Genomic DNA, 25860 nt, shown 5'->3' with positions numbered 1-25860 from the left:
TACGAAGGGTCATCGTTTGAGTACCGAGTAATATGCATATGTGGGCGGCGTGGATATTTGGAAGGGGGGCAGGGGTTGAAATATTTTTGAATGAGAGTGTTTTCTCGAAGAAAAAATAGGCGGCCTTATGCAAAGAATAGTGAGAAGCACAATCAAGAAGAGGCTTTTTTTCTGCCAGTACTCGGTGATTAGGCAAAAAAAAATGCGTTTTGGTACGTTGTCTTGATACATATATTGCATGGTTGAATAAGTAGAATGTAAAATGGCATTGCACTTCGCAAATGAAATGTGCTTGTATTGAACTAAAGAGACAGGGCCTGTGCACTGCCCTTCCTTCGTATCAGCCGCACTTACTTTTATGCTGCAGATGTACTGCAAAGGCAAGCGACAAGCTGCTGGCATTCACTAGCGTATCCTTCTGGAGAAGTTTCAAGCTGAAATAAAGCGAGTTTATTAATGTACGTGCTGCACTGTGGTCCAATATTGTTTCATATATGCTTCAAAGCCTAATGTTGGTTATGTTACATGTTCGCAGGCTTTTTATCATTGTGGCACATTATAGTGAAAAAGCAGATATCTTCGACCACGGGTTCAAGCCACTGCGATTCAGGTAATCTATGAAACATAGTTTTAGTTGGCTTGTGAACAGAATATACGGAAGGTAATCCTGAAGCGGTATTGTAGACCCATATTGTTACGTGACGGCAAGCTGATGAATGGGACGAGATGACAAATGGCTACAGAATGATTTTAATGGCGGACGCCCTGGCGCGAGCACTCTTGCCCACGCCACTGCACAGTTCGTCTTCTTCTAGTCCGTCACAATATTACCAACAACAGACTATATGAGGAAACACTTCTACTTAATGTTTGAACTTCTGCGAACCTCACGTGTTCAGACATTGCGTGTCTAGGGTACCCTGGTCTCGAGTTAACCTTTGCGTTACATTCTTCATTAATTTTTAGTCAACTCCCTCCGAATTTCTCTATCACACATCGTAGTGAAATGAAACTAAGAGGTTGGGTTTTGCATTTGAGGCAAATTTTCCTGAGTTTAAAAAAACAAAAACCTGTTGCAGTTATGCCCTGTACAGGTTAGCTTTTTTCCTATTTTGTTAATTCATTGTTAATATTCTTAACATCACACTTGTTTCGAATGAGTTCCAAGAGTCCCACAAGGTGTAAAATAGCGTGAATGTGAAAAACTGCAGCTATTTATTGCATTATAGAGATGTTTCACTCTATAACTCCGTGCATGTACTGCGTTCACTTCTCAATACCACTGTAGAGTTATCACGTCTACGCTCACCAGAGGATACCATAAATAAGGCTTCAGGGGCAGGGGAGAAACTGGCTAGGAAGCGCTGCAGCCAAGAAAGAAATCCGAAACTACGCTCCACTTGAAATATCCGGAACGCAGTTCCGGTAATAATATGTAGGGCAACATTCCAGCTAAAACTCCGATAATGCTGTTCCACATATTTTAGAAATGTCTGGATCACAGTTCTAGCTGCCTAGGTCGAACTTGTATACAAAAAAGTTCCACCAACTAAGTGGATCCGTAGGTGGAACTAAAGAGCGCATGTTTTCTTTTACTAAACATTGATCAAAGCTTAGAAAGTGGGCGTTCGTACACCGCCAGGCAGTGGCCATTTCGAAAACAAGAAAAGTGTCGGGAAGAAGTTCTTTTTGTAGAAAACAAATTGCTTCAGTTTAGCTAAAAGAGTGGTATTCTTTTTATCACATGTAGACTTCACTTTTCTTGCACAAGGCAGGTTATATTGAAACGCTCTCAAAATATCTGTAGCCATAACCTCTAATCATGCGTAGTAACAAATGTATTAAACAAAGCACCCCAAGCAAGTGGATTTAAGAGCACTGGCCACTCTGCGATGTGTAGTGGTAGCTTTTGCGGTGAAAACGAACTTGAGAGGAAAACCCGCGACAGTGATTTTATTCATCGCATGTTCTTCGCCGCTATTCAGAGTGTTTATGCTTCGACACTAAGCAGAATTCACAGGATGTCAGCCGCACGCCGTACTGCGCTCTATTCTTTTCACAGTGCAAAAACTGTGCTAGCCCAGTGAAACTCGTTTAAGAGGCTGTGGAAATGATCCGACTGCCATACCTTTTCGCGATCCAGCTAACTTGAGCAACTATTGATCGAATGCTGGTACTTGCGACATCGAGTTTTACTGTCGAAATCCACAAACTTCCTCCTGACAGAAGTTAACGAGACGGTGCGTCGTTTTTCACTTGCCGACTTAAATTTAAAATGCTTCCTTAACAAAGTGCAACGTTATTAGTACTTACGCGTCGAGCAGTCCGATGCGCACTTACTAAAATTTCTTTAGGCAGTCTATTGACTGTCTATAGACTTCTACCTATAAAGCCTATAGACTGTCGGTCGACAAATCCTATAGAACAGTTTATAGGCAATGCAAATCCCATAGACAGTCTATCGACAATCTCTATATTTATTGGCACGCGCATTTAGTAGACTTTTGTCTATAGACAGTGTATAGACTTCGAATACAGAAGAAATTCTACAGGAAGGCAATAGAGTTGATTTAAGTCTTAAGACTGTCTATAAACCATTTTTATAAGGGATGCTCCACCGGGGTTACTGCATATCTGCTTTTAGCTCACTTCAGCACTTGTCGCTTTGGCGCCGAAAATTATAATGGTGAAATTTAACACGCCTCAGCCCAGTGATTCGTGTTTGCGAACACTTGACGTGCAGTTGCTCTCTGCACAGGCGGAACACCATGCGAGGTCGTAACACGGCAACACGGGCGGGACAGTAAAGGTCAGATAGCGGACGGCACGGAGTGATTTTCTGCGCGCGCGCGATTAACGCGTGCTTTAGAATGCTCGCCAGCACTTGTGTTACTGTGCTGCAGAAATCTTTGTAGCTCAGAAAGTCAATTTGTAACAATTAGTGGAGAGCTTACCTAAATCAACTGGTGCGCTGTTGCAACCTCCATAGGTTACTGACTGCAATAGTTCGCCAACAATTGGCCTGCGTTTTTCTCTGAGAAACAATTTGGGAGTACATTACTTTTATTAAGCCTTTCATGTCGCACAACGGAGCACAAAAACAAAAATTGATTGCAATGTCTACTTGCTTTCAGAAAAAGAATTTGAAAATTCAGAATGCTTCATTTTCCTTCGCAAAGTAGGAAGTTGACTTCAAAAATAGAATTTTAACAGCAGTCGACAGATGCGTACACACTGTTAGGACCGTTACGAAAGTACCGACACGCACTCCAAAGGAAAATGACTTTTCCAACCACGTCCACATAAAGCAAGTATATATGAGGATATTCAAAATAAACATATGTTTGCGACCTCGCAAGATATTTTAACGGAGTGGCAAGCCGATGAATACAAGGTGAGATGACGACACGATGAATACGATTTTGTGGCTGTGTGTCGAAGGCGCGCTTTTCGTCACGCGACACTGGACGCCTCATCATCTTCTTGTCTATATAACATCATTACCACGCAAGAAAGCGATAACAGAATATGATTTTATGTTTCGATTCAGATATTGCAGAAACTTTTGCACAGAAACTCGGTTCTCTGCAAACATTTTCGGTCCTTAAGATTGTAAACACGCCTGGCTTTTTCCTTTTGTTTTGGATGATAAAGCTTTGTCGCCAGGATTTATGACAGCCTTACTGATCGTTTTCATTCTCTCATCAATCTAATGCTTCAGTCACCAAAAACCATTATGATCGATCGTTTAACCGCACCTTGTGAACGTAGCAACATTTAATGTATCGCACCACGACAATCATAAATGTCCTTCGCCCTTTAAGTCGTTTAATTTCGAAACTAGGCTGAATGCTGCGCTTAAGGTGGACACTTAGGGCAAATAAAAGAGGGTCTTTATCAATATGGTATCGCGTCCTCATCAAAAAGAGACTACTCTCACGGAAAACGAAAACCTTATAAGCTGAAAAAGAGAAAAATGGCTCCGGTTTAGCTCTGGTTAAACCTGGAGTGACGCGATAGCTATATCTGGCCGAGTGGAACTCGCTCAGTGGAATTGCAAAGTCAGTCTTTCGCCGCTCCGTTTCGCTGGGCGTTCCTTCTTCATCTTCGTCCCTGGACGTGATTCACTCCCTCCCTTCCCTCTCCCCCTCTCCATTTCCTCCCCCCAACTCGGTTTCGCCGGCTCGCCGCGCCGCCGGCAGTTGCTCCGCACCACGTGACCAACCACGTGACCAGCCACGGCGCCACCACGGAGCTCAAGGGGTGCCACGCTGAAGGCTCGAAGTGCGAGCGTAATGTAGCTATCGCTACAAAAAGTGACGGTTGCTCTGTGTAGTTCGTCCCGATCCTAACTAGGTGCGCTAGCGTCCAGTGGTTTTTACTTTCCATTTTTTATCGTCCACCTGCCACCTAGGTGACGTCACCTCGTGCCGTCACCGCAACCTCCCGGACGTATATATGTAAAAAAAATAAAATAGGGCACGTTATCAACAATTCAGTGGGCAGGTGGCCAGCCTACTTTAAAGCAGACTCCGGAAAAACAAAACAAGAAACGCATAGCGGCTGAATGCGGCGACTGGCAGCAATTATTTCTGACCCACTGAAAAAACGAAATAGAGGAGTGCTAACCACTGGCCGGCATGACAAATAAAATGGGCGCTTCGACGCAAATTTTTTGGGCGGATGTCAGAGTTTACTCTCCCCGCGATTTACTTCTGACCGGTGGAAACCTTCTTCTGTAAGGACGTCGTCGCCAATTTGAATCTACTGGCGGAAAGATTGTTAATTCTTAATTTCTCGGTGACAAATGAATCTTTGCGGCCGGACTAAAGTAAACTTTGCAGAGAAAACCTGAGAACCAATTTTTTAAGCAGAACAATTATGTATAAAGCTCTCATCATTGTCCATTTAATTCACTGATTCTGCGGCTATGTCTTTCTGTTCTAAAATAAGTACGGCACCATTCTGTACTTGGCGATGGAGCAGTACTCTTCCCAGTTCTTGCCGTACTTCTTGGAGCACTTTTCGTCGTCCCTGTACGTCCTGTGAATATGGAGGCCCACGAGGTATATGGTGTAGAAATAAGGCACCAGGCTGTGAAAGCCACTCGGGAGAGCCCAGCACAGTCCAGTGAGGATGTCAAGGACGTAGTTGGCGTGTCGGCTCAAGGACCAGAACCCGGAGGCCAGAAGGACGTTGGTCCTTTGCTTGCCAGTTGCGTCGACGTAGACAGCGTGGATAAGTTTAGGCGGCTGGCCCCATATCGTGCATTTTCCCTGTGTGGCTTTAACTAGTTGTTTCTCGTAGTCAGAGCGATAACAGACCGCTATGAGGATAATTCCGATCGTGGTTATCAGTACCGCTGAGCCGGGGCCTCTTTCGGGGCTGTTCGAAACCATGTAGAGGCTTGTGCGCGGGTAGAAGAGGCTGAGGTAGCAGATGCAGCCCCAGCAGATGTAGAATCCTGCAATCGTAAATATTTGGAGTGTTTTTCATTATACTCGTTGTGTCCTTGTCCTAGCGGCAAGAAAAGAAAAATGGATTTTAACGAAATCTCAGTTGTTATGAGAACGTCTCTCCAGGTTCGCTGCGGGATCTTCTGGTTCAAACGTAAGCAGTTATGTGCAGAGTGACAACATCAGCGTATACTTTGATTTTAGTTGTCTTTGTAATTTAACGCGACACATAAGGCGAGCTCGATGAAACATAGTCTTTTAACAAATGCTCGTCAAGTACATATAAGAGCCCGAACCTGAAATTCTTGATATAACTTGCGCTTTTACGGCTCAGAGAAGAAATCTATTTATGAGACTCTAGCACCCTTTCAGAAAATTAATTATAATAATGACCATTCTGCGGAGAAGCGTCCGCTGTAATGGACAGCATGACAAAGGTTACTTTTCAGACTGCTTTCTTCTGAGAAACACTTATTGCCGCTCTGGTGTGGATGTTCACAAGCAAATGATTTCATATATAGCAAACGCTAGTTGCTTAAGGACTAAACATCCTGAGGTCATTGAAATAAAGGGACGTAGTTGACGTTCACCTGAGTACAGCAGGCTTTTTCGCATAACTGGGGTAGCCTTAGGTGGTCGACATTTCGGGAGACTTTCACTAAAGCGCCCCTTAGCTTGAGTCGCTTTGGGACGTTAAACCCGTATAAACCAAACCAATAAATCTCTATATTTTCTAAAGCAGAACACGCACATTCATGACAAAGACGAAGAAGAACAACGCTTCAGCAGCATTGCCATTTAACCATCATCATCATTATCATTTAACCATCATCATCATCAGCCTGACTACACCCACTGCAGGGCAAAGGCCTCTCCCATGTCTCTCCAATTAACCCTATTCTTTGCTAGCTGCATCCACCCTTTGCCTGCAAACTTCTTAATCTCATCCGCCCACCTAACCTCCTGCCGCCCCTGCTACGCTTACTTTCTCTTGGAACCCACTCCGTTACCCTTAAGGACCAGCGGTTATCTTGCCTTCGCATTACATGCCCTGCCTAAGCCCATTTCTTTCTCTTGATTTCGACTAGGATGTCATTAACCCACGTTTAATCCCTCACCCACTCTGCCCGCTTCCGGTCTCTTAACGTTACACCTATCATTTTTCTTTCCATGGCTCGCTGCGTTGTCCTTAACTTAAGCTGAACTCTTTTCGTTAGCCTCCACGTTTCTGCCCCGTAGGTGAGTACCGGTAAGATAAAGCTGTTGTACACTTTCCTCTTGAGGGAAATTGGTAAACTGCCACTCATGATCTCAGAGACCCTGCCATATGCGCTCCACCCCATTCTTATCCTTCTAGTTATCTCCCTCTCATGATCCGGATCAGCTGTCACTACCTGCCCTAAGTAGACGTATTCCGTCACAACTTCTAGGCTCTCGCTGCCAATTGTGAACTGTTGTTCCCTTGCTAGGCTATTGAACATTACCTTGGTTTACTGCATGTTAATTTTAGACCCAACGATCTGCCCTGCCGGTCTTGGCTATAAACATCAGTCTCGATCTCCTGCGTGCGTTATGCATTTCCCGTTTCATTTCGCTATTCCTTTTTGTTTACTTCTTTCTTCTCCACATTCATTTTATTTTCGTCCAGGAAATATTTATCTGAAATACTCTCTGTGCCCCCCAATTCTTGGAAAATCCCCCTATGTGGACATGTGCCATTGTATGAGGGTAACAATAACAACAACAACAACAGCATTGCCATCCTAGCAAGTGTCTGTACCGTACTTCGCTGGCCTCTGTTTGTTTTCACCGCTACTCCCGTCGTTCCAGTTCCTTTAAATAAATCCCGTCTTATATTTTGTGGAACTGCCGCGTGCATCCCTGGAACTGCGCAGCCGCACTGTCGCGACACCTGCGATGCGCTAGGACGTTCAACATAAAGCCGTGCGAGTGGGCCCTGCTGTTGTCTTTGCCGGCTTCCTTCTCCAACGGGAGCCAGCTACCTTCAGCGGGACCGATTAGCATGATGTGGATGACTGTCTCACATCTCACGAACTGGCGAGCCTCAACAACAAATGAGACGATGTTAGAAAACTCAGTATTTGTATTTTTTGTTTCACGGGCTTGGCTAATCTGTGGTATCGGAACCATGAAGTGGACATCCGAAGTTTTTCTGCCTTCAAGACGAACTTCTCACAAGTGTTTGGTCGTCCGCCTCTCAGCAAATTCCGCACCGTACAACGCTATTGCGAACAGCCGCTGCAGGTAGACGGAAGCTTAAAATGTTTCATGTGAGAGGTACTCGACTTATTCAAACGTGGGAACCTCCATATGTCACAAGCTGACAAGGTGACACACATCTTGAAGGGTATCGATGACGCCTTTAAGATGCTGTTAGCGCGCGATTTGCTGCGCACCATTGCTGAAGTCGCACAGTTGCTGAACGAGCTGCGCAACCAAACAATACTGACTCTTCAGCACCCCCGGCAGGTTGAGTCGCTTGCTGGACTTACACCTTGCAGCTGATACCTCCTCGCCGCTGCAACACATAAAAGACTTTGCTTGTGAAGATGTGGGGCATCACCACTCGCTTCTCCCGAGCCCTCGAGAGCCACCACCATATTTTGCTCCGGCACTTCGAAGTGTCGTTCAAGAGCAATTTCCTGAGGCTCTCCTGCCCGCCCATCCGCCAACACCTGTCAACGCTCGGCTTACACAAGTCGATGTCATCGATATACCTCGGCCGCCTAGCTATCCTTCGCCTCAGCACCGCCGCCAGCGCCGGCACCTCATTTCGACCGGCTGTACGAGTCAGCAATCCCTGGCGCACAGCAAATACACTCGGTGATGGAAATGCTGGTGAAGCGCATGTTCATATCTGTCACGAATGTGCGTCTTACCATTTCTTTAAAAAGGTACCTTCAACACACATTCAACATGAAAAAAGAACAAATCGAAAGTTTTAGAACGCCAGTAAAGAAAAAAAAACAAAGGACGCTAAACTACAAAACCTCGCATCTGGTAAATGATTTTGCATATATTTCTCAATATTTTACTTCATGTCCTAATTGTAGTGCGCGAACCCATGACGGGGTTGGAAACAAAGCATATCAAGCTCAAGCAACATATTTCTGGTTTATCAATCTTTGGACCACCATCCCAGCACCGGTAATATCGAGCTTGTTGCTAGGCGTACGACGTCTGAAGGCCCGCTCTTAACGCTGTATTTTTCAGCGCTTTGTTAACAACAAATAAAAAACATTCGCTTCAAAGGTAGGAAAAAAATTGGCAGTGGCTTAGCTCGGCTATGCCAGGATATGCGAAGCGAAAGCTAAGGCATAGCTTGCTTAGCCTTGGTTAATCTTGATTGCAAGTCCAGGTTAGTCTGCCTAATTAGTTGTTGTCACGTGGTTTGTCACGCGGTTGGTGACGTGACCAGTCACGTGGTTGGTCACGTGGCGCGGTGCGACCACGGTGGGACTGCGACCACGGCGAAACTGCGAGTTCGTGGCCAATGTAGCTTTCGCTACAAAAATCTAAAGCAATTGTTTTGTGCGCTCTACAAAATTTATTTTCAAATTTCCACGGATCATAGCCAGATTACAAGGCAATTTATCAACAGCGTGTAGTCATTTTTTTTAATCGATACTCCTGCTTGACGTCAAACAGCGCTTTTAAACTTGTCTTTCACTCCGGCGATTTTTTTTTTCGTAATGATCCGTATTGCACTCAATTCTTATGCGTAGAAACATTTGTTTCAAAACGAAGGTGACACTTTGCAAGCGATAGCGACGCGTAAAAGTCCAGCAAGAAATATTTTAAAACTGGAGGGGGGGGGGGGGGGGTCCGCAAAAAGAAAAAATGGCAGTGGTTTAGCTTTTGTTGAACCTGGAGTGACGTGATAGCAGCAGGTGCCCGAGTGAAACTTGGTCGCGTGACCAACCACGTGACGAACCACGTGATGAGCCACGGCACCACGCCGCCAGCAGCTGCTCCGCACCACGTGACCAACCACGTGACAGCGTGGCGGCGCCGTCACGCTGAAGGCTCGAAATGCTACCGTAATGTAGCTATCGCTACAAAATCCGAGTCACATATCAGCTTTTCACATTAAGTAGCAGAAGAGACCCCCCCCACCTCATACCTCGCAACTTACCCGCTCTGTCATAAGTTATATCGATGGTGTGCATGTATCCGTCTTCCCAAAAAAAGCACTTTGCAATATGCAGAGTCTGTACCGTGGCCGTAGTTGCCATCGACCAGTTCCAACCTTTGGATTCGACTTGTGCTTTCCAGGCTACTAGGACCAATAGCTGCCAGGCCATCATCCCGAACCGGCAGTTGGTCCAAAGCTTTACGTCGAACCACTCGCCCAACCTTGGGCACAGTTCCAGACCCCAGTAGAAATCGAATATCACGCTTCCAGTGGTGCCGTGTTCTCCTGGTGAAGGGTGCAGTCTCCCTTTCAAATACAGTAGTATTGTTACAACGTAGCCTGTCACAACTAAGGCCACAGTAACTCCGGGTAGGCTCTTGTAGATAGGCCAGCAACGGATGTCCAGGATAAGAAAGCTGCAGGCGGCTACTGCCATTGTGAGCCCGTAGTACAACATCGACGTCTTCCGGTAGGCAAGCTTCTCCCCAGTAAGCATAGGCGGACCGTAGTAGATGATTCCGGGAAGAACTAAGACGCACGCAGCAGTATATGCCACGTAAAGTCCAAGGAACGTCCAAATTTTGACATTACCGGCGTTAGCATTGGCCCAGGAAGTGTACCAAAAGTTCAGAAAGCCCATCTTAAGGGCTTCTGATGTAGATGAACCGTGATTAACAACGAAAGAGACGCAGCATACCATGGCATTTGGCACGAACACCATGAGAAAAATCGGAATCAGCTTGTGGGCGAAGAAGTTCAGTGGCTGTGGTTGCAAGGAATCCAGAACCTTTGAACCTGCGTGGATTGTGCCTTTTATGAAAAAGAAAAATTGTAGATCAACTTGAAATATTAGTAATTTTGCTGAGCAGGGTGAATGCTCGTCTATTAAAACGTTAAGGATAATCGAGGAATGAAACTGTTGGGATTGGCTTTTAAACTTACCCGCCAGAGGCAGCCAACCACGTATCCTGACCTCTCCTTTGGTCTACTCTAGAACTTCCCCCGTTTTGACGCCATAACGAGATTTAACCGTACAGTACGTTTCACAGGGCTCCCGTTGGCTGCGATTGCGGGGGCACATTTTCCTCTTTGCGGGAAATGTTCGCGACACATCTCCAACAACGTAAAATTTTAAACTTGATTTGAACGACAGAACGGCGGTACCTCTCGCTAAAAAGGCAACTTTTTTGAGGACCTGTTTTTGACAGGCTTCGCGTGCCTTACGCAGCAACTTTGGGCTTACTTTATCGCCGCGCCATCAGACCGTGTCGCCTCAAAAATGAATAAGAAAGGTCATGCGACGTTCCTGGTTAGGTAATGTGAAAGCTCACTGATCAATACGCGTGGAGACTTGACGGATAATTTCGCGTTTCTCCTATTTACTGCTTCTTCATGAGGGATTGAGTTCTCGTTTTAACGCTTTGAATCCCAGTTGATAAATTATCTTGCGCTGGTGGAAAGAAGCGCGAAGAATAGACACATGGCGTCTAATTTTAAAACGGACCCTGGTAGAGAGAAAGCAATAGATTTCAAATGTGGGACATTCTGATGTAAAGTAGACAACGAAATAGAAACGTGGTTTTCGTTATTACTTTTTCTTTCCTGTATCATTGCAGTTCTATGGATATAGTATAAGCGAGACGGTTGCTCTCACTGATAGTTCCCGGCGCATCATTTTGCTGGAAATGTCAATAAAGGCAGGCGAAGAGGCAGGCAGTCCTTATGGAATGCTGGAACTTGCGATAGCGCGTTTTATTGGCGAAATCTACTTCAGCCTTACCGAACTCAAGTTTACTAGATGGAGCGTCGATCATGACTCGACTTAAATCTAAATGCTTCCTCAAGAAAGTACGAACACGCTTTTTAACTTACGCGACAAGCGATGGGAATCGATTCGCTGGGTTTGCTGCAAGTCCATTTTTAGTTGACTGTACCACTTGCCTCAGTGATCCGTGATTGCGAACACTTTGCGTGCAGGTGCACTGCGCACAGGCGGAACACCCTGCGAGCTGAACACACTAGATGCCTCCGCAGGACTAGAATGGCAAGTGGGATCGCGAAGCTGGCGGGCGAGCCAACTTCATCAGCGCCGGCGGCATCTAACCACACGCGTAGTGATAAGCGCTGAGCAGAGGGCACTTCGGCGGCGCTTTTTAATGCGAAAGCATTCCTTGTGCCAGCAGCAGCCGGGTGGTGCCTTCACTCTCCCTTTGTTAGCACGTGGCGCAGTCCGCCAGTAATTCCACCAGAATTGAACGAACAATAATATATCAATGAATTTAATTGAATAATAAATAATAACACTGATTAGTTATTACTAACGACTAATACTTATCTAATATAATTAATAATACACAATTGGTAATTGTTTCACCAATTATTTTATCTAGAGACTAATTGAATAAATAAATACCATCAATGCTGAATTACATTACTAAGTAACAGAGGAGGCAATGGAACTCGAAATTCTTTCGCATTTCCGCAGGTCAGGAGACTTAAGTGCACCTTTAATTTTTCAAGACATGAATCCCGCGATGCCACGAGGCGTTCTGCATTTTGGTGTCTGTGTTCGACATCGATATCTGTATACACAGTATCCGTATATCCGTACACACCTGAGACTTCACAATTTCTAAAGTTAGGCTTTTTAAAATAAAACAGCGATTTTTTTTTTGCCGCTGTATTGTCGATGGTGCAGCACATAAGAATGCAGCTAAGACGTGGTAATTAGCGGGTTGGTTAACTAATATGGAATAGTTAACTTTTTAGCTATTACTGCAAGGCGCCTTCATTATTTCGAGGCGTGTAGCCCACTGTGATTATTATCCATATAAGCTTTTAGAGTGGCTACATCGTGCCAAAATGCACGAGGTTTCGAGAAGCTTGCAGGTGAAGCAACATCTCCTGTGCACGTAACTCGTCGAAGAGGCGAAATCTTATTGGCCACAGCACCGAGGATAACGGCGTTTTCGAAAAAGTAAAAACTGATAAGGATGTTTCTTACGGTGGGCTCACGCCCCTCAATAATAGGCCCCTCAACCGGCCTGCTTGTTAGCACGTCTTAGCTATATTCTGAAGAACTACACCTCTGACAATGCTATGCCGAAAAAAACGCTCTTCTGATTAGAAAATGCTATATTTAAAAATTGTGTAAAGTCTTAGGTGAAACACCCTGTATAATATATTTACGAGGACGTATCCAAGCGGGGCGCATAACAAATGCTGGCCAATACAAGTCCTGTTATTTCGTCTGCAATCTAGGGTTCTAGAGAGATTGATAAACTTTCTATCTTTGCAAAGATATCATTCCGTCTTGTTTTGTTTGTTATTTAGTTGTCCTTGACTTACGCGTATGGGTGCCGTATTAATATGTACAAAATGGACGCATAATGGTTATGGTCAAATCTTCCATATCGTTCATTCCTCGGTTAGTATGTGCTGTTATTGTACAAGGACAGGTCATATGTGATAGCGATTAAATTGGAATAATCTCAGATGGAGGATTCCATAAAAGTGAGCTGATTGATTTGCTTATTTGTACAATAGATTAGCTTCCGCCGGCTTCTTTCACCTATTCTGACGTTTTCATTTGGTACGAGGGCCAACACGTGCAACCAGGCATCCTGACCGTAACAAGAATGCGGTAATTGAAAACATCAACTACGGCTCCCACTTAAAGTATTGTTCTAAATAGGCCATCTCCGTTTTCATATATTCCTGAATTCTTAAATTATTTTCTGTTTATTTCCTGCCGTGGAGAATCTGAATGGCGATTCATGGCCTCTTATGTAGTAGATAACGATTCAATAAAACAGACATTTAAATTCATGACATGGCAGTGGTCCACCGCTTTTGAGCTTATCCCTGGCTCAGTTGGCATTAAGATTTCTCAGGTGACTGGGAAGTGCTTCCTTAATACAGGCGGGAACCAAAGCAGAGAGGCCTTATAGTAAAGCGGCCCGCGGAAGCTACTATTTCGGGAAGACGTCTCTTAATTCACTAAATCCAGGCCGGGACGACCCACGACCTTATAAAGGAGATCGCTATAAAGCCACCTCTTCCACGACAATGTTGGTCGCCACTGACGTCTATTTGCTGGAACGCCGTGAGAAAACATGGCCTTGTTCTGAGCAAAGGCCATACTATTCGATGCCGAGAACAATTTATCACGCGTCCGCTCGTTCGTTCCGCGCTGCTGTCGCTTTGTTTTGGCGTCCGTCGGCCTCCTTGAGGCGGTCGTTATTAAGCAGGAGCGGAGCGTTTTAATGGATTGAAGACCCGCCCGGAACTCCGCTGTGCTACGGATCCGACGTTTAAGGAAGTGTCGATATTGGACTGGGAAATATTCTGAAGCAAAAACTTTGTAAATTTCTCGGTGTTTGTTTTTCTGTTCGGTAGAACTGCCGTTGTGGCCGTCTGGGCGTTCTTGGAAAAAGTGGTATAAAAAAGACGGAGCAATAGAATAAACCTACTGGAAATACAGTTAGTCACTTCAAGAAACTGTATTTTACAGTTCAGCAAAAAAAACAATTTGAAAATGAAACTGATCGCCGCAATTGTGCGCAGTATTTACGCGGTGACAGATGAGAAAACAAAATGCATTGGCACTAGTAAATCAATGGGCAATCACTCCAACTGCGAGAGCAGTTTAGATGAGAAATTTCGAAGTCAGTGGTAAGTACTAAATCACCAGGCAAATGATTTATTTCCAGTGAATTTTCTGGGAGAAGTATAGTCACGCGGTCGTGCAATGCGAAAGATCGAGTTGTAATGAAATACACACGAGCTGAAATAGAAAGATCGAGTTGTAATGAAATACACATGAGCTGAAACAGACCATCGCCTTTAAAACAGGACCTTGGTTGTGAACCTTGAAAAAAAAACAGGCGCGTTAGTTTTCTACGAAGAGGAAGATAATTTAATGGCTATAAATTTGTCGTATGCCTAGCTACAGTATTTGGAAAACAAACTAAGGATATCAACATTTTTTGAAGTGAATGCAAGGAATTTGGTTTGGCGGTCGGATATTAACACATTGTGTTCGAGTATCGAGGAAAACAATGATGTATAAGCGGTAAGGCTAGCGAAAGAGGATGCCCCAGTAAATGTTTAAGTGTCAGAGCAATAGTTAGTTCAAACAACCTTCTGGTGTGTTTGGCTTTCGCATCATGCGTCGAAAGGCGAGTTGGTGCTGAACTTTAAGAGATCGTAACAGCGCTATTACAGGCATAAAGGAAATGGAGCTTTCTATTCCTTTTTGATTCAACGGTTAATATCCCCTAAATGCGACTGTAATAAAGTGGTTCCTCTCTCTCACGTACACTATCTTGTCACTATGCCAAATAAGCGGTTAGGAATGTTTCAGCAGAATTATGCTCATTCAAATGACGTGTCGAAAAGCTGAAAGGAGGCGAAATCGGTCACAAGTTCGAATATAAAAAAATATTTTTCTTGAAGTAATTTATATTCTACCTCTTTCCGAGCAGCTAGCTAGTACTGGTGTTCGTATTCACGCCAGGCAGCATTTTTGCTTTGCGAAGAACGAAACCGTCGGATCGGCCTTGTAACACGTGCATAGTGAGCAAAGCTACTAAAGGCAAGTGCCACCTACTGAGGTCACAAGAGCGGTAATTTAGGCAGCTCTCTTTTCCTTGCTTCAGTACTTTAGTGGACGACGTACCTGCGTGACTACTCCTTGTACCGGGTTCAGGATTAACTGATAACGTGCTACAAGAGGTTAGGAACGGTTAAGGGCTGTGGAATGCCCTGGAGAGACCCGTTGAAAACGCCATTAGTATGCTGTGGCTGCTCACACGCTCGTCAGGTACATAGCCTTGAGTGCGCGCTGTGGACCGTTCTTCGTAGCACTTACTAAAAGAACTATACTCTTTCGGAAGAGACGAAACTTAATGGATCACATCATGCATTTTCGTAGAGCATAGCTTATTACTTGCTGCTACATAGTACAAGTCAGCTTAGTGGCTTCTTGAAGGTAAGATGAAACAACTTGCACACTGATGGCGGATTTGTTATCTGGATCGACATCCATGTGAATGGAAAGGAAGGAAGACAGGAAGATCAATCACGCTAGAGGCATATTAATGGCCAGCACTCTTGGGCCAAACAATGTACTCTCGGTGCGGTTCTGAGAGCAAGAGCTCTATATGCTTCTTTCGGTCGTGCTTCGAACACCATCGCAGTTGTTGTTGTTGTTGCTGCCTCAAAAGTGATGGCGAATACCCACGGTGGTGTATTGGCCAAGGTTTAGTGCAGATCCAAGCAGGAAAAAACTCATCCAGGTTTATCTCAAGCGGCTCATAAACATAAATAGAGGATTCTGTAAAAACAAATCACGAATATTCACAGATAGCGAGAAAATCGGAATGAAAATCGAGGAAAAAAACTGTGAGGGTTGAAATCAATAAATTTTAAAGCAATTATCAGAAGCAAATTAATTTTGACAATAAAAGTAAAGGCAAGGAAAAGTGAACAGTTAAAAGAGTAAGAACAAAAAAGGTCTTGCTGCCTATAGTAGGATACAACTTAAAAAAAAAAACAGCAGTTGTTAACGCTGAGCCGCGGTACGCGGTGTACTGTATTACTCCGCTAGTCAGTCACGAAAATAAACGAAATCATCTTTTTAACGTTTGTCTTTATTAAACAAGCCAGGAATCGAAATTCTAGAGCTTATAACATTTTCTCATGATTAGCTTCTTGTTTAAGTGAGAAGAGAAGTTTTAACAACGGACTACTTTTTTGTTGTGGAGGAAATCTGTGAGGCGGTCCTGAATGTGGGCGGAGCTTTACTGCAGACTTAAGTTGTATCCGACTATAACCGGCTGCTTCATCAATCAGTGAAATGGTGCGCGTTGCAAACAGCATATCGCGTGTTGTCCGACTACCAGGGCTCTGAACGCATGATGTGATAAGATTGACAGCGTGATACGAAGTTTGCATATGCTGACAGAAATTCTAGATAGCGAATATGAAATTGCAAAGGAGGATATGCATGTGTACGCTGCTTAAGGAGGGCCTATTTATTGAACAATGCGAACGTGCTCTTCACCTCCTCACCCAGCACCTCCACCACGTGTAAGGGAAGACTTGACGGAAGACGTTTATTCTCACCCGCTGCCAGAGACGTGCTTCCAGCGAACAGCGCCAAGCGATGACGATGGGAATTTACAGGTGAAAGAGAATGAAGTCGCAGGCAGAGAAGGCGATGACGACGAAGGCGCATAAAGTGCTCACATTATGTGTACATTCTCTCCAAGTACTCGTCTCGCTACACGTTAGGAGGACCATGTGCAAATAATTATGGGGGGGGGGGGGGGCAGTATTAGGTTTAATCCCGTTTAATATACGGCAGCCTACCGATTTCTTTTGCATCACTTTAAATGGAGACAACGAGTGATATTAGTGAGCAGAGCTAGTGACCTAAAGTTCATAAGCGCCATACTTGCTAAACGGCGGTACGAAGCTGCGAAAGATATTTTTGCTGCATTGGCAAATGGAGAGGAGTTCGACTTCACGGCCCTTCAGCGCTATTTCCTTCAGCGCCTGCTTAAAAAAAAAAGATGAACAGCAACTGATTGACTTTCAGTGGATCATTCCTGGCAGATGGATGCGCCTCACGTACCGTCAATGCTACCAATCAAATCGAATCGTGCAAAGTTTGACAAGTTTTTATGAGGACAGAGAACTCAATTGCAAAAAAAAAGCCACTAGGCTGTGCAACCAGCGTGGCCTACAATCTTTACAGAAAAATCACCAAGAGCATGTTACATAATGAGTGAAGAGAAACAGCAACGTACAGAAAGAGTCTGCCAACTTCGATGGCGGCGTGGCCTTGGATAAATGCAGTGTAGGTCGCGAGTTCGTAACACGCCTCGAGGAACGGGGATTTGGATCAAGTGGGTAAGCATGGTAATGTCAAAACGTGCGTTCGATGTCTCGAAGGGTGCGCTTCAGGCGATGAAAAAATCTCTATTTTAGGAACATTCTGAAGGAATGACAGCTTTTTACGTTTTAGTTTTATATCGGAGTGTATATGAGAGTAGTTCAGGGATTTTATTAGAAGATATTTGGGGGAAATTGGAATACTTACAGAGGCAAAATTTACAAAGACTACTCGACTGGTGTTGCGGAAACCATCAGGCGCGTTTCTCCTATTATGAACCGATGCGCTGCCTTTTGACGCCCCAAACCATTTATCCGATACGGAGAGAGATTAGCACCGTTTTTCTAACTTAAAAAGCATATTGCGTCGCAAAATAATCAGCATTTAAAATGTTTTCCTCTAGAGTGATGGTTGAAAGCAACAAGGGAAACTCGACGCCTGGCACCGGCCGCTGTGGCTCAGTGGTTAGGGCGCTCGGCTACTGCTTGGGAGCACCCAGGTTCGAACCCGACCGTGGCGGCTGCGTTTTTATAGAGGAAAAATGCTAAGGCACCCGTGTGCTGTGCGATGTCAGTGCACGTTAAAGATCCCCAGGAGGTAGAAATTATTCCGGAGCAATCCACTACGGCACCTCTTTCTTCCTCTGTTCTCTCATTCCCTCTTTTATCCCTTCCCTTACGGCATAGTTCATGTGTCCGCCGAGATGTGAGACAGATACTGTGCCATTTCCTCTCCCTAAAAAACCAAATTTCAATTTCAAACTCGAAGCCTGGTGGTAATTTTATATTGCATGCTACTAACCAGCGGAAGGTCATTTTACATCTCCATGACGTCAACTAAGCGAATCTGAATATTTTAGATATCCAGATTTATATATTTTACGTATTCAGATTCATTTTACATCAGGTCTTGACACTGTGCCACATCGATAGTAATGAATGACATCCGGAGGTTGCTATAAACTTGAAGAGAACATATAAAGTAGAACGCTAGATGAAAAAAAAAACCAACTGCATGCATATCTATGCCTGAAAAATTGACGAGCACTGGCCATTCGCATGTCCATTCTTGTAGTTCATAGCAGGCTTCAAGCCGAATACTCGAAGAGAACCGTTGGTTCTATGCGACAGCACACGAGGCTTTCTCGTCTTCGAGTCAGACTTCTCGGCACTCGGCCTAAAGTTCTAATGCCTAGGTCCACAGCGTCTTGCAGCTATCAATGGAGGGTGCACTGCTCTTTGCACAATCATTTTCAGAGCGCACCGACGAGACAGAAGTGACGCTGCCTCTTCTGAAATTATAAAAGCAGCTTCAAGGCATTTGAATCATATTCGGCTAACCCCTTCCATCGAGTTACGGGTCCAAGTTGGACTTATTTTTGGAAATGTGGCGGAGAGTTTGAAGGATGCTTCACTCCCGCCACCGGTTGGCCCGGTATTGCACTGCCTCCGGGATCGGCCTTGGTCTTTATACCGCGCGTCTTTACTATCCAGTCTTTCTATCCCATCTTTCAACTCTCCTTCTATCTGCACGTGGTAGCGATTGTTGCTCGGCTTGAGCCAGTGAGCAGGCCTGTGCACTTTTACTTTCTTTCTTCCTGGCAGCAGCAACAGAACATCGAGCACATAATTTGGCTTGCTTGCGCGGCGTTGCGGTCGGTCCACCATTCTTCCTTCTTAATTTTGCTCTTGTGAGTATCTGAGACACTTGGACTTCTTTCTTTGTATAGACGAACAAAGTTGACAAGTGCACAAATGTGCTCCTAATATTTTGAGCTCGCTTAGCATTAGCTGCTGAAAGAATTTTTTTCGTAGACAGAAAAGGTTTAAAAGTGCACAAGCTTGTTCCTAACATTTAAAGTTCTTTTCACATTAGCTGCTGAGAGATTTTTTTGTAATTTGGTAAGCATCTGGACAGATGACGGACAAATAAAGGAGACGTCGTAGGCGCTATGGTCGTAGGCGGTGCTTTGTATACTATCCTTGAATGTTAGCTGGTCAGCCAGGCTTACCTGTTTCGCGTCCACCGCACTTGGTGAGAGCTTTGTGACTTCGGTGGCCCAACGAAAATTTAGGACTTTTGCGGTTCAGCCTATGGTAATTCATCAGTGAACCTCGTCAGGCTGCAGTAATTTGGTGGACTCAAAATCGGCACTTCTGTCTTTAAACTATGGCTCCCCCTTCGATGGTGAAACTCCAGCTCACTGCATTTTATGCAGCAACTGCAGAGGAAAGGATTTTCTACTCGTTTTTAGTGGGTCCTTTTGTATATAGGTGTCCATCGAGCGATGCGGCTGATAACCTCGCCCATGAACCACTGTCCGCTTAGCTGTCGATTGAAGTCTTTCTAGACTCGAGGGCGTTTTTTTTTAAAGAGGCAGTGCTATGTCATTTAAAATCTTCGCGGTGGCCACCCAATCAATCCAGTGGGACCAGTTTCCTGGGGAGAGCTCCAGCCAATCTACCACACCGCATGCGCACGGTTCTGCTCGTACTACAGCAGTGGTGTTTAAGACAGGACTGGCACCGCACCCGCTGTTCTCATCTTGTCGCATTTACGATGATTTACAACATGATCTTATGACTTCTTCCGAGCTGCAGGGTGCTGATCACCTACCTAAATAGTGTAAGGGCGATAGTTACAATTGTTGAACCATGTGGGAGCGGGTCAGTAAGGGGGTAGGCTTCCAGCCTCCTTCTACAGTTTCTTTAGGAATTGAACTGGACTTCAAATGATGAATTTCACTGTTTGACTCCTGTGGTGTTTGCCTGCTTCGCTAAGTCCGGAGACTGTGCCGAACACTCTACTTTTTAATTAATTTTTATTGCGTTGCTTTGGTGTTTCAATTGGCAGCCGATTTAAGGCAAGGTTAGGCCCATATGTTGCCAGTAGCAACCTCAGCTCTCAACTCCACATCAAATTTCCGTTTTTCGTTCAACGTTTCCAGCGCTCTTCTTAATGTTCTTAGATCGCAATCAACTCGAGCGATTTTTCATTCTCTTAAACTGAGCAGAGTTGCTCCTCGAAGCAAGATGGCTTTTTTATATTTATTCATTAATATTTCTTGCTTCCCACAATTCCTAGTGTGTTGTAATTTGATTAGTGCTTTGCGCCAAAATGCTGCTTTTGAATACCTGTGTATCTCGTGCCAGGCTGTAACTATTTGTCTCTAATTGCAAAATTTGCCAGTAAGACGATACTTCTCGAAGGTAACGTCACTTCCTTTAAAAATTTTATTTTTTTTAGCGCAATATATGCTTTAGCTCCCCCCTGAGTATCAAAGATAGGAAAGGCAGTGACGAAAACTCCAAATGTAGCCACTTCTGTCCCATAAGCAACCTGGCTTCCACGGCACCATGAATCTGGTTATAAGTCACGTTTCAACGGTTAGGCCATCTTCATTACTAATCTCGACCACTTTCATTTATTCTGCGCTTTCTTCCGATTACTATATATGCCAATACATGACGGAATGGACAATCACCGAAACCATGGAGCATAAGGGATGTATCTTTTATTAAATAACATGTGGTATTCAAAATGGGAGCTTAATAGGGTAAATATTTCAAAGATAACTGATAAGAAATCAGAAGAAAGACACCCACAAGCAGCGCGTGGGATCCTAACCCACGACCTCTGAATATCGCGTCCGGTGCTCTACCAACTGAGCTACGGTGACGGCTGTCCAATCTGCTGCCTTCGGGGGTATTTATGTGCAGGGTAACCGAACATTGAGGGTGTTCACCAGCGCCACCCTTGTCTATAGCGGCGGACGTAGTACGTCCTGCTTTACCGCGAGCATGAGTGCGGAATTGTTGCGAAACACTCTTATGATACTTACGGCACGAAGACTGCCAGAATCGAGGCCCTCATGAGTGATTGTGCAGACAAAGGAAAGGAAAAGAGGGACTCGCTATGACATACATGACGGAAGCGAACAGTCACCGAAGGTAGCCATTGCATTAGGTAGCATCAGAGGGCTCTTGAACAGTTTCCGCCCTCAACGTTCGATCGCGTTCCTAAGTGGCACTCGCGGTAAAGCAGGAAGTACTACTTCCACCGCCATGAACGAGGGTGGCGCTGGTGAGCACTCTCATGGTTCAGTTAGACTACACATGAACGCCTCCGCAAGCAGAAGATTGGACAGCCGTCGCCGTAGCTCAGTTGGTAAAGCACCTGACGCGATATTCGGAGGTTGTGGGTTCGGATTCAGCCGGCGGCATGAGGTTGTTTTTATTTCTGCTTTCTAATCAGTTATCCTTAAAATAATTACCCTATTAAGATTCCATCGATGAATTCTACAAATTCCTTTAAAAAATACATTCCATGTGCTCCTTCGTTCATGTGATTCGTGTAGGTTTAGGTGAAGCGCCTTTGGGAGACTACAATAAAGCAACCTCTGCTGCCCCTTCAGGCCATAAAACGATTAAAGGTTGTGCAGTTTTATACGTGGAAAAAAAAGTAAGTATTTTGAGGTCGCCATGATTCGTGTAGAGAGACGCGCTGATGCTTAACCAGCCAGAGATATCACAGTACATTTCAAATGGCAGCGTCTGGAGCACGCTCAAGGGCATCAAAGCGCCGCCCGATGGTGTTCCGAGCGCCCTTAATGGTGCCGTCCGAAGTCTGTTAGCAGCAGTCGTACCTCATTATATTAATGAGCATGCCAAGTAAGCGGCACATACGTTTGCCCTCCTTTCATTCGTTTCATCTTCCAGCTTAGCCCAAAAGGTTTGAAGTGCACTAACTAGCTCAGACTGAAGTTACTTCACGGTCGTGCCACGCTGCAGTTCTTAAGACGACTAACTTTTCTTTAACCATATAATGTCTATCGGAAGTGACTTTTTACGCGGCATGTGCTTCCAAGGGCTGTACAAAAACGGCGCAGTATTGGGAAATGTAGCAGGATAGAAAATTTCTAACAAAAATAAATGTGCTTTCAAAATCTGACTAATCAGCTAAAAGTGACTCAGCCAGTTTTATAATGAGAGCCGATGCTGCGCGTACCGCGCGTTATCTTGCCTAGATGGCAACGTTCCTGACAAGCCCGCCCGGTTTCTGCTCTTAGTACAAGCTAACTTAAATGGGCTCCAATGCTGTGCAGGTTGACTGAAAGGGCCCCTTAACTACAAGGTCATGCAGAAGGTCTCTAGCTTGCGCACGCCTCGCAGACATTACGGATGAAGCATGCTCCGAATTCGACTTGTAAAGGTGAAATTATGCTAAATGTTTCCATTAGCTCATTGACACGAAAGTTTAATACTTGTGAAGCGTAGACGACGGCGCTTTGGTCGAACCGTTTCCCGCTCCATTTTTCAGCGCGGATCGAAAATGAAGCGCTGAACAAATCATTTTGTATTTTGTGTTAGGAAAACGTCAAAACTTGCTGCAACAGCCTGTTTTCTTGTATACTTTATCAAAATAATCGAAGAAGCTAAAGTGCCTAAAACCATGATTGTTTCGCGCTGACGGTTCACTGTGAGGCAACTCCCTCATCGCATAGCACTTGACTGCAACGGCATGATTTAGCAATTGTTCAACCGGTCCTAGGCTAGTAGGTGCAGCGTTCTGGTAAAACAGCGAAGTTGTGGCCATAACAATTAGTAGAGCGCAGGGAAGGGCGCATGCAGCGGATGACGTCAAAATTCTTATTGCACATTTGCATTTCTTATCCTTCTAAACCCGCAATTTACTTGCTGATTCGTGGAAAGGATTTCTTTCAAAAACCGGTGTTCTCGCAAATAACCTTTCTGCTCAGCGGCATATATCGTCCAACGGGAAGATTCTATGTAGAGAGAAGACGCAGTTGTAGTCGAAAGAAATCATTTAATTTAACAACGATGCTCTGGGAGTCACTTTTAAGAAGCTTAGACCTTCCTAATCATGCTTTCCGTCACATTTGGTGTCACGTGCGTAGCTTACAGGGTGAGATACCTCGTTCCTCTTAATAACGCTTCATATTTCTCCGCATGCAAGCTAGTTGATTTAGAAAAAAAAAATTGTAACAGCAGTCAACACATCCGTACACTCTGTTACTACGATTACCAGGCTACCCACGTGTACCCCAAATAAGGACTACATGACTTTGTCAACCACGCGCACTTACAACAAACATATATGAGGACTTACAAAACAAGCAGGCATATGCATGAGTCAACAAATGCTTGAGTCGACACCGATTTTATGGCGCGAATCCCAGAGTCTGCGCTACACTGCTATTCGCTTCAGAATGGTCGCAACCTTCTTTTTCTGTAAGGACGTCGTCATCAACTTGAGTCCACTGGAGGGAAGATATTTAAATTTGTATTTCTCTAGAAATACATCTTTGCTGCTGGACTAAACTCAGTATGGCCAGAAAAAAAACCTGAGAATCAATTGTTTACTGAGAACAATAATGTATAAAGCTCTCCTCATTGTCCATTTAAGGCACTCATTTTGCGGCTACGTCGTTCTGGTCTAAAATAGGAATATCACCATCCTGTTCTTGGCGATGGAGCAGTACTCTTCCCAGTGCTTGCCGTACTTCTTGGAGCACTTTTCGTCGTCCCTGTACGTCCTGTGAATATGGAGGCCCGCGAGGTATATTGTGTATAAATAAGGCACCAGGCTGTGAAAGCCGCTCGGGAGAGCCCAGCACAGTCCAGTGAGGATGTCAAGGACGTAGATGGAGTGTCGGCACAAGGACCAGAACCCGGAGGCCAGGAGGACGTTGGTCCGTTGCTTACCAGTTGTGTCGACGTAGACAGCGTGGATAAGTTTAGGCGGCTGGCCCCATATCCTGCATTTTCCCTGCGTGGCTCGAACTAGTTGTTTCTCGTAGTCAGAGCGATAGCAGACCTCTATGAGGATAATTCCGATCGTGGTTATCAGTACCGCTGAGCCGGGGCTTCTTTCGGGGCTGTTCTCAACCATGTAGAGGCTCGTGAGCGGGTAGAAGAGGCTGAGGTAGCAGATGCAGCCCCAGCACAAGTAGAATTCTGCAATCGTAAATATCTGAGTATTTTTTATCACACTTGTTTAGAGCTTAACATAGCGGCAAGAAAATGAAAACAGATTTTTAGCGAAACCTTTCCGTTTTAGCGCAGCTTCTTTCAAGGGTCACATCAGGATCTTTGGGATCGCACTTGAGCTTTTATGTGCAGAGAAAAAACAGCGGCTCAAACTTCGACCTTAATTGCCCTTGTAATGTAAGGCGACATACAAGAGTAACCCTATGTTACGAGTAGGCTTTTAACAAACCCTCGTAAAGGGCCCCTGAAGATCAAAATAATTACTTTGCGCTTTTTTAGCTAACAGGATAAATTTATTTCTGAAATTGAAGTTCCCATTCAACAAATTAAAAATAATAATTACCGATATGAAATGAACGGGATAAATCGGCCTGAAATGAGCTACTCGTCAAACTGCCTTCTTCACAATAAATCTAAATGCTGCTCTAGGGGGTATGTTTACAAGCACATCTTCTTATATGTAACAAAAGCCGGTTGCTTATGGACCGAAACATTTTATAGTAATGCGAATAAAAGAATCTATTTGGCTTCACCTGAACTCAACGGGATGTTTCGCAGACGATTCATAACAAATCTCAAGATTACATTTAAAAAAAGTCTTCAAACTTGAAAGCTATTTAAAAATAAAAAAAAAATATTCAAATCGAGGGTTGTAGAGCGCCAGAAAATACCAAAGACGCGCGATGCTCAGAATCTGGCAGTTGGTAAAACAGTCTGTAAATGTTTCTCAGTCTTTATTTCAAGTCCGTGCTGTAGCACGCAAAACCGCGGCGGAGCTGAAAACAGGGGCATTTCAAGCGCGAACGGCAACTTTCTGGCTGCTCAACCCTTGGCCCACTATGTCAATAGCCATTACTGAAGCGCATGTTGCCAGGCGCTGCCAAGCGATGTTCAAAAACCCACTCATAACGTCGTATTTTTCATTGCTTTATGGTCTCATTTTGGATAGGCCTGCTTTCTCTAAGTGACAGCCAAGAAAGACTTATTAAGTTATTTCTTTGACTCCCAGCGCATTTTTTTTTCGTGGTCATACGTCTCATTACCATCAGTAATGTAAAAAACATCAGTAAAAAAATTGCTTCAAAACAGTGGTGACACGTTGCTAGAGGGACACCTGAAACTGCTGCACGTAATATTTGCAGTCTGGAGCGTCATAAAAAAATACATATCACCATTTAACATTAAATCCCTTCAATAGACACATCCACCACCCGTACTCCTCGTAACTTACCAGCTCTGTCATAGGTTATGTCAATCGGGTGCATGTATCCTTCTTCCGAATAAAAGCACTTTGCAATATGCCATCGACCGTAGTTGCCATCGACCAGTTCCAACTTG

The 25860-nt window shown here is 44.5% G+C and overlaps 1 pseudogene; it reads right to left on the bottom strand.

The window, feature by feature from the left end:
* Nucleotides 1-4943: 4943 nt before the first annotated feature.
* LOC144097655 (uncharacterized) lies at nucleotides 4944-11426 on the bottom strand (annotated as a pseudogene).
* Between the last annotated feature and the right edge of the window lie 14434 nt (nucleotides 11427-25860).

This window comes from Amblyomma americanum, chromosome 7, assembly GCF_052857255.1.
Source record: "Amblyomma americanum isolate KBUSLIRL-KWMA chromosome 7, ASM5285725v1, whole genome shotgun sequence".
Lineage (NCBI taxonomy): Eukaryota > Metazoa > Arthropoda > Arachnida > Ixodida > Ixodidae > Amblyomma > Amblyomma americanum.
Note: the sequence above shows the minus strand (reverse complement) of the source record. Positions and strands in the feature narration are given on the sequence as shown.